Genomic DNA, 10,506 nt, shown 5'->3' with positions numbered 1-10,506 from the left:
TGGTAAGTATCATTACAAATAACTGCACCGCAGGTATTTTTTTTTTTTTTTTTTAGGATTTTCAAATTTTAATTTAGAAATATATATTCAGCCTATTTTATTTCAAAGGAGGTAAATAGAAAATCCCTTGACTGAAGTAATTAATACTGAATAACCTCCAAGTAACAAAATGTTTAAGATCTATGCATAATTTTGTGCTATGAAATTAGTATGTGAAGTCTCATTCCCAAATTAAAATAAGTTAGCTGTCAGACAAGTCAGTAGTGTTTACTGAAATATTTCCTCCTCAAGCAGGTTACATCAGGGTTCTCTCACAGAACAGTTGCACAGAAGACCGTATCTTCACCATAACATTTTTTGGGAGACTATAAAACTAGTTTTAGTGTTGATTAACTATAGAAGGGCGTGGTTTTGGCTTTTGCCTTTATAATGTAATGAACCCTGCTTTGAAATGCAATTTTGGGGCATGGGTCCCAAGGACATCAATGTTACAAATGTCCAATCTTAAAATTTAATTCTAAATAATCACACATCCAGAAAAGGTCATGTATAAAATACCATCAGCTGACAGATCTTTTTGTTCTAAACTGTAGACCAGAATGTCTTTCTAAAACTTCCTGTGAACATTTCTTCATCACACAATTAATTTATAAATGGACATCATCAGCTTAATCATTTAGAGCAAAAAGGCCTTCTATTCCAATCAGGTAAAAATAAAAAGTTTTTTTTTTCAAGAATCTTAATTACTAGAGAAATTAAGACTCAGATAAAAGCAGGCTTGTTGATAGCAACTACTGCCGCATCTGAGCTTAAACTGTGATTTCTACTTATTTTAATCCTAAATATTGTTTTGTACTTTTAATTTTCAAGAGGTATGCCTTAGCCATCTATGACAGGAATAGGCTCTCAGATACAAAGAAGTTCAATTCTTCCATGAGGAATGAATGATCCGTTTGCTCAAAAGAAAATATGCTGCTTTTTAAAAATCTTTTTCAGCCACACATTATAAAAAAATAATAGCCTAAAGTCCTTTTTCTAGAGCAGAATCTAATGGCATTAGCTCTATGTATAAATGTATTTAAAGATATAGGGATCCCTGGGTGGCGCAGCGGTTTAGCGCCTGCCTTTGGCCCAGGGCGCGATCCTGGAGACCCGGGATCGAATCCCACGTCGGGCTCCCGGTGCATGGAGCCTGCTTCTCCCTCTGCCTGTGTCTCTGCCTCTCTCTCTCTCTCTCTGTGACTATCATAAATAAATAAAAATAAAAAAAAATTAAAAAAAAAGATACAGTGACGGGCACTGAGGGGGTCACTGGATGGGATGAGCACTGGGTGTTAATACTATATGTTGGCAAATCAAACTCCAATAAAAAAATATACCAAAAAGGATACAGTGTTCTAAGCTCGATATGCTATTCACTCTGCTAAGACCTTGCATGTGATTCATTTATAATTCACACCAAATGTTTTAGAAATTATTGTCTCAAATAAATATGTGAGAGAACTAAATCTAATAATGTTTAAACACCCCATGGCTAATAAATGGCAGAACTAAGAATTGAATCGCACATGGATCTGGTTGCAGAGACTCAGTTATTACAAAAAAAGAATCAAAAACAAAACAGACAACAACAAAACATGTTATATAATCTCTGTGCATCCGTGATCACAGTGCTCCTATACCAGCGCATGCACACCTGCACACACGCACACACACACACACACACTTCCTTTGCCACAGCATCTGAACACAGCTCAATTTCTGGGATGTCCTTGTTCTCATGTAGCTATAAGATGGTAAATAAGGTAAATAACTGACACACCATCCAGTTTCATTTGCTAACTTTCAGCATTTGCACCATCAGATTTTTGTGGTCGTGTAATCTCCTACATGCCACATGTCTTTTAGTATTTTCTTACATCGATGGTTTTCCCTTACAATTGTAATTAAAATAAAAATTTTACATGCAAGTTATGAAAATTGGGATCTAGGATTTTCTTTAAGGCATATAAGAATAAGCCCATGAGTATTTATCTAAATCATCTCCATACTTTGTGAAACTCCGTATTCATTTTTTTTTATGTGACCTCTCCTGCAAACTTGCTCAAGTTTTTTTTTTTTTTTTTTTTGCCTTTGCAATTTCCTGGACCTTAGAGGGTACAGTACAGAATTATTTTTGCTTCATAAAAGCTATAAGGAATACTCTCTTGAAGGAGTTTTTTTAACAATTTTACCAAATTTTAAATCATATGAAATTGAACATTTATTAAAGTTAAGAGTTTATGGAGTTCAATATTTGAAATTTGCTCAGAATACCACAGTTGATGAGGCCATTGCGATAAGATGGGTACTTGTAATATATACCAATACATTTATTCAGAAAAAAATGTATCATCATCTCAAGTTTTATTAGAAATTTGTGAGTCACAGGTGCCTAGGTGACTCAGTCAGTTGAGCGTCTCTCTTGGCTCAGGTCATGATCCCAGGATAAATGGATAAAATCATAATTTTTGCTTGCTGTCTCTCAAATAAATGGATAAAATCTTAAGAAAAAAGAAAGGAATGTATGAGTCATACATAACAAAGAACACATTAGCAAACAAGATGAAAGCAGCACTTTTCATTTGTTGTTGAAGACATGGGACTCCTCCACTCGCTCTTCGCTCTTCGAGAGCCAGTGGATATCCCAGGAAACAGACTCAATGGGGAGCCAGACTCCTGGAAGCAGGGGGTCCTAGTGGCTGCACAGTGGCTTGGGGTTAGACCAAAAAAGAAGGATGCTAATTACTGATACTAAGAAAAGATGCCCACGTCTCCTATGGCTAGCCCTTTCTGAGCTCGTCACGTGTGTGTGTGGCACTGTGTGTGCACACTGTATATGTTGCTGCACCGACCCTTCCCAAAAGTGAGCAGCAAGACAGCAGGATGGAAAACAACACGAGGATGAGGAGGACTGGTTCAGGAGCCAGGCTGCCTGCGTTTGCTCTGCCCCTGGCCAACCTGGGCACATTACTAACCACTCCATGCCTCAGGCTTCTCTTCTCTGGAATGAAAGTAACACTCTCCCCCTCACAGATGTGTTTTGAGGAGTAGATTATTTACTATTTCTATAGCATTAAAGCAGTGCCTGGCACCCAGGGAGCAGGATATTTATATTCGTATCATGTCAAATAAATTTTTTAAAGATTTTAAATAGTCTCATTTTATAGAGAAAGAAGCTAAGTTTATTATTTTGGGGGGAGTTACAATTACAAATATTGGTGTAGTTGTAAGTAAGCCCTCTAAAGAACATGGCAATCAAATAAGTCTTAATGTGGAAATCATAAATAAACACATAGAAGGCAACTGAAAAAAAGTGTATCCTAGCATTATGCTAATGGACACGTGAAGCTTAGAAAAATATGTCCAGTGACAACATTAGAGGTGAAAAAAAATTCCTGTGTACAAATTACTTAGAGGTGATGATGATTTGTCCTGAAAAAAATGTGCTAGGTGACTCACAAGGTTATGACAAAGAATTGATGTTAAAGCAGCAGGTGAAGAGATTAAAACAAATTATTTCCAGAAAGTAAGACTGGAGAATAAACTTCCTAAATTATTTACGTATGTGAGTTTAAAAGCACACCATAATTATGTAAATATTGTACATATATTCACTTATAGAACTAAAAGTTTTTATATTCACGTTAGTTAAAAGGTATTCTTAATGTTCTTGTTGAAAAAATGGGGGACTTCCTTCTATGTGGGGTCATATTCTGCTCAGGCACACAGGGACCATGCCCTATAAGGGACTGAGAAAGGATTTAGAGCCCAGAGTGTCTGACTTACAGACTCACCTGCAGAGGGGCAGACAGCATAATGGACAGAGCAGGGATTCAGAAGTCAGACCATCTGGATACAAACCTCATTTCTGCTCCCCTAATTGCCAGACCTTCAGCAATTCAGCCTGTCTCAGTTCTCTTACCTATTAAATAGGACTAATAAAAGTATCTACCTCATAGGGTTGTTCTGAGGGTTATGTGTACATATGTGATTATTTAGAGAAGCACTTGACACATAGTCAGCACTCAGTAAGTAGCTCCTGTTCCTTAAACAGTCAGGGAGCCCCACTCTCTAAATATCAACTTAGCTTGTTGTTAACTTCTGTAAGCATTAACTATTATAAAATAATTAAAATTGGTTTTCTTTAAGAACAAATATCCTCCTACCCCATGTAAATCCAATCATTCAATGTCAGTGGTGAGGAATTGGAGGATTTGGCAGGATAGCTGATTGTGTCTTTTATTAATATCAGAGGCAACAATTTTTAAGCTAATTTAAGCTAACTTTGAGCTATATAATGAATCAGTCTTATTATTTGATAGTTACTCTTTTATTAATATCAGAGGCAACAATTTTTAAGCTAATTTAAGCTAACTTTGAGCTATATAATGAATCAGTCTTATTATGTGATAGTTACAGGTCTGATTACCCTTTTCAAATTGTGTTTTAACTAGATTATTCAATAGATATGGTTCTGAAAAAAATAGATAATGGTTCGCTGAATGTCTGTGAAGTATTTCCAGAAATTAAATATAATTCCAAGCAAAGACTTCCCATAGGTGACTTCTTCTTTGAGAAGAGTGATATAAACCAGAGTACATATTTTTTTCAAAGTATCTGTGTTGTAAAAATAAACCAGTTTGATGTAGTTTTATACTTAATGGTTATTTGATATTACTTTATAATGGATACCTCTAATTATTAATTCATAACAATCAAAACTTTTCAACTGTATGTTCTAAAAGGAAACATAGTTTTACAAAGAGAGTTTTTAACCTAAAATCAACATCTTTGAAACCATGTTCCAGCTTCTGGTCTTAATTTTTTTCATAAGATAACTAAATTGCTTTATAATATTTTCGCTTACATTTCTCTAACTTATAATTGCTAGAAAAACTTGTTTTGTATGCAAATGTAAAATGTTAATGAAGCATATTCTATCTAGGCTGTCTTTCTAATGGTATTATTTTTTAAAGTAAGGCTCTTGAGGAGGTTTCACAGATAGAACAAGAAGAAACAGATGTTTCTCTTATTAGAGACAAGAAGAAGAGACTAGTTTAATGAATATTGAAAAAAAGAAAGTATTTAAAATAGAGTAGCAAACCAAGATGCAGCATCTGTTTGAAAATGTTTCAAATAAAATTACAATGACTGAAATTTCAAGTCTTGCTCAATATTCAATCCAGAGAGAAAAATTTCTGAGGACACGAATCCATATTTAGGCAGTTACAGTGTTCTGATGTGCTACTGACAGATTTCATAAGTTATCAATTATCCATTTATGTAATAAAAAGGGAAAAATACATCCCTTATAAATATGCCATGCAGTTTCTTGTGTTATTTATAAATTCCATATCATAAGGAACTTGATCCCATTTAATCTTGCTCACCTTTATGTGTCCATCCAAACCGCAAAATAAATATGATCACTGTGGTCAGACAGAACAGTTTATAAGGTGCTTGGGCAGGCAGGAAACTTTTATTTCTGGAAGCTAAAGAGACTGCCAAATGCTTTCCTCTACAGGTACAGACAAAAAGTCGCTTTAAAACCATGTCTTGGATGAACAGAAATTTCACCAAAGAAGACATAGACATGGCCAACAAGCACATGAGACAATGTTCTGCATCACTGGCCATCGAGGAAATACAAATCAAAACCACAATGAGATCCCACCTCATACCAGTGAGAATGGGGAACATTAACAAGGCAGGAAACCACAAATGTTGGAGAGGATGTGGAGAAAGGGGGACTCTCCTGCACTGTTGGAGGGAATGTGAACTGGGGCAGCCACTCTGGAAAACTGTGTGGAGGTTCCTCAAAGAGTTAAAAATAGATCTGCCCTATGACCCAGCAATTGCCCTGCTGGGGATTTACCCCAAAGATACAGATGCAGGGAAACGCCGGACACCCCGATGTTTCTAGCAGCAATGTCCACAATAGCCAAACTGTGGAAGGAGCTCAGTGTCCATCGAAAGATGATGGATAAAGAAGATGTGGTCTCTGTATACAATAGAATATTCCTCAGCCATTAGAAATGACAAATACCCACCATTTGCTTCGACGTGGATGGACCTGGAGGGTATTATGCTGAGTGAAATAAGTCAATTGGAAAAGGACAAACATTATATGGTCTCGTTCATTTGGGGAATATAAAAAATAGTGAAAGGGATTAAAGGAGAAAGGAGAGAAAATGAGTGGGAAATATTAGAGAGAGAGATAGAACATGAGAGACTCCTAACTCTGGGAAACGAACAAGGGGTAGTGGAAAGGGAGGTGGGCAAGGGGTTTGGGGTGACTGGGTGATGGGCACTGAGGTGGGCACTTGATGGGATGAGCACTGGGTGTTATACTGTGTGTTGGCAAATCGAACTCCAATAAAAAATATACATATAAAAAACATGTCTTCGTCTTGAAAGAGACACTTAAATGGAATCTTTAAGATAGATAAATGCGTAGAGGAAGGCATACTGGATGACATTTTTTATTACTGTTGTGAGTCATGAGGGAAATTAAAACCATAATGATACACAATTTTCCACCCACTTCAGGGGAGGAACCTAAAAGAACTAGCCACGATCAGGATCAATCTGAACTCATACACTTCCCGCGAGAATGTAAAATTATACAACCACTTTGAAAAATTCTTTGGCAGCTCAGTTATGTTTTGTTTTGTTTTGTATTTAATAAAATTAAACATGTGTTAATCCTATCACCCAACAATTCCCCTCCTAAATATTTACTCCCCCTAATCAAAATATATGTAGCAGAAATATTTGCACAGGGATGTTTTTGGCAGCTTTATTTATTATAGGCCTAAACTGAAAATAATTGTCTATCCACAAAGTGTATAGTCATACAAGGAAATGTGGTTACGTAATAAAAAAGAATGAACTACTGGTGCAAACAACATTTTGTGTCTGGAAGAATGTAGACATGAAAAATAACACTGGATGAAAAAAAAAAAAAAAGAACACTGGATGAATCCTTACATAGGAAAATCCTGAACTGCAAAACTAACCTATGATGATAGAAATCAGGTCAGATGGCCCAGGAGAGAGAGGCACAGGTGGAAATGCACAGGGAGTGGCAGGAGACTCTCTGAGGTGATCATATCCTCTATCTCAACTGCAGGCTGGGTGTGTAAGTCCATACACTTATCAGAATCCACTGAATTGTACATTTAAGAACTGCATTTCACATGCAGCTGATCCTCATTTGTAGAGTCAGGATGTGTGAGTTGACCTACTTGCTAATATTTACCTGTAACCCCAAGTCAGTACATGTTCTCTCATGGTCATTCGCAGACTTGAGCGATTGGGTGAAAATTTGAGCCACGTGGCACCGAGTTTCCAGCTGATGTCAAAAAGGGCAGCACACTGCCTCTTTGGTTCCATTCTCAACCTCTTACCAAGCGTTCTTTCCACCGCATACTAAATACCATGTTTCTCCCATTTTTGTGGTTTTTATTGATCTTGCTTGCTATTTAAGATGGTCCCGATGGTAAAATACATGATTAGGATTAAAGAGTACATGTACTATGATGAGCACTGAGTAATGTACAGAACTGTTGAATCACTATATTGTTCACACACACACACACACACACACACACCAAACAATCAATAAAAATTAAAAGATCCCTGAATGTAGTGCCTAAGTGCTGTGTAGTATTCCTAACTGTAGGAAAGTTGTGATGTGTCTTACGAAGAAAAAGGATGTATGTTAGATAAGCTGCTCTCAGGTACAGGTTATAATGCTGTGGGCTGTGAGTTCAATATTAATAAATCAATTATATGTATTAAACAAGAGAAGTTGAAACAGAAACACACAAAAAGCAAGGTTCTGTACTGGTCAGTTGATAAAAATATTATGACCAGAGGCTTGTGGGAACCTAACCTCCTATTTCTTGTAGGGGCAATATTTCATTATTCACTAATTCAGTGTTTGAAATGACTACAGATAACATAACTATCATAAGTAATACAAAACAATTGTCTATAATTTTAACTTAAAAATATTAAAAACATTTTTAAAAAGAATTGAAGTAAAAGTGATACTCGTTTTTAAATTCAACTGAATTTTATTCTAGGCCCGTTTTTTGCTTTGCTTTCTGCATTATCAAAAAATGAGAAACTCAATGTATAATATGCCATTATTTGCTATTAAACAAATAAAACCCAATTAGACTCCATATTACTTGCTATGTTAAGCTTTTAGAGGCCAATATTTTAGGATATTAAAAAAAATTAAAAAAAAATAAATAAAAAAAATAAAAAAAATTAAGTTACTACCCTAGGACTCTATTTTCATATAAAATCCTCTAATAATTGTCTTGACCATTACTGATTCCCAGCCAAAAGACAAATATCATTGTACTTCAAAATCTCTTATTCAAAGCTTTATGATTACTCTAGGGTCATTTTTCACTTGTGATAATCTTCCAAAGAAAGTAACTTTAGTAGGAATATGGTTATGTAAATATTCAACTTCAAAACATCTGGGACACCTGGGTGGCTCAGTGTTTGAGCATCTGCCTTTGGTCCCAGGGTGTGTGATCCCAGGGTACTGAGATCAAGTCCCATATCGGGCTCCCTGCAGGGAGCCTGCTTCTCCCTCTGCCTCTGTATCTGCCTCTCTCTCTGTGTCTCTCATGAATGAATAAATAAAATATTTAAGAAAAAAAAAAAAGAAAACATCTATTTCTTAAAAAAAATCTTCCCAATCCAAGACCCTAGTTTGTGTACTAATTCTGAAAGATTCATTCATTCCAGTATTTAATCCTGCCTTGAACATAAAATGTAATACAAATTGCACTGAACTTATTACTAATTTTAAAGAGGGTTTCAATTAATAAGATTTTGGATTAATGTACACATAGAGATGAGACCAAAGATACAGTGTGGTACTGCATGTAAGAGTCTAGGTGTCACTCACACATGGATTCAAATGCCAACTAACTCTTCAACTCATCTATAAATATATACAGGACCTACGATTTCCCAGGCATCATGTTAGCATTGAAGATACAGAGATAAGTCAGTCAGAAGTGGTCCCTGCTGTAGAAAAATCTAGCTATTTTATTCTGAGGCAATTACTAAGCCTATCTGCAACTTGGTTTCCTCACTTTTAGGGGAAGATGTAGTACTATGTCAGAGAGTGGTTATCAATAATTCATGAGCTATAGTGTGGTGTGAGCCACCTGATACTACAAATATCTAGAAGCAGCTTTTATTTTATCATTATTATTTGTGGTATACATGTACAAAGACAAACACAGTATGCATAAAGAGAAACTACTTCCGGGGTTTTAAGAAAGGCATATATCATATTTTGTGGGGTTTATGTGTAACTGCATAGTATAGCTAAATACATCATTGAGGAGTGGCATCTTACATGAGTTTTGAGTCATAAACAAAGGGTTTTTATAAATGTTTTTCATCTATAAAACAAGGTATTTAAGAAAACACAGAAACTCAAAAAAGTATACTGGACGGAAAGAAAAAAAAAAAAGACTTGTATCACCAAGAGACATCACCCTTAATATCTGGTGTATTTTATTCTAGCTTTTACCATATAAAACTGCAAACCATGTAGATTATTCTGATGCTATAGTTAAGAATGGTGAAAAGCATAAAAGGGACGAGGAGCGACAATCATCATCTCAATTCTCTGATTTCCCTTGATGAGGGAGATTTGGCAATCCTGTCTTCTCAGCCTAACTTTTCAGAATTTAAGGAGATGGAGATTTACCCCCACCAGCTTAAGCTCTCCTAGAGTTCCACTCTGAAAAGTCCCGTTCATTCTTTCACTAATTTACTGTTCTCCTGTCACACCACTAGCATTGTTTTAGGCACCAGGATATACCAGTGAAGAAGACAGACAAGCTTCTGCCCTCATGGAGCTTACATTCTTGTGAGCAGAGACAGAGCATAGGCAATAACTAACAGGGTAATAGCACAATTTCAGGTATGATAAATGAGGTAACAGAAATAAAACAGATGTCATGATGGAGAGATTTGTGGGACTTGATAAGACTGTTTGACAAGGAGAGAACCCTCTAAAGAGGGGACGATAAAGCTGCAATGTGAAGGACAAGAGGACAGTCACGTGGTGATGTCATGCAAAAGCCCAGAAGGAAAGCATGCTTGGTGCCTTAGAGTACCAGACACTAAAAAAAAAATTAAAAAAATAAATAAAAATTAAAAAAAAAAAAAGAGTACCAGACACTAAGATGACCACAGTGGTTAGCGTACAGAGATTAAGAGGGCAGGATTGAGGAAATGAGAACAAATAGGTAGACGTATGGTAAGTAAGGGCCTTGCAAGCTGTAATTAGGCCATTGAAAATATTAAGTGTGATAGAAAACCTTTGCTCTGTCTTCTGTGGAAAGTGTCATGATGCTGTTTCCATCTTGAGGATATATTCTAGCTACTGTAAGGTAAGTGATTTAGGGTAGGTAAGAG

General features: G+C 36.0%; 1 protein-coding gene across 6 annotated transcripts in view; it reads right to left on the bottom strand.

Moving 5' to 3' along the window:
• CNTNAP2 (contactin associated protein 2) overlaps positions 1 to 10,506 on the bottom strand; it is a 1,978,697-nt gene that overhangs the window by 928,749 nt on the left and 1,039,442 nt on the right. The gene's annotated exons all lie outside the window — the stretch shown is intronic.

The sequence above is a fragment of the Canis aureus genome, chromosome 15 (assembly GCF_053574225.1).
Source record: "Canis aureus isolate CA01 chromosome 15, VMU_Caureus_v.1.0, whole genome shotgun sequence".
Classification (NCBI taxonomy): Eukaryota; Metazoa; Chordata; class Mammalia; order Carnivora; family Canidae; genus Canis; species Canis aureus.
This window is presented reverse-complemented; position numbering and strand designations above follow the sequence as displayed.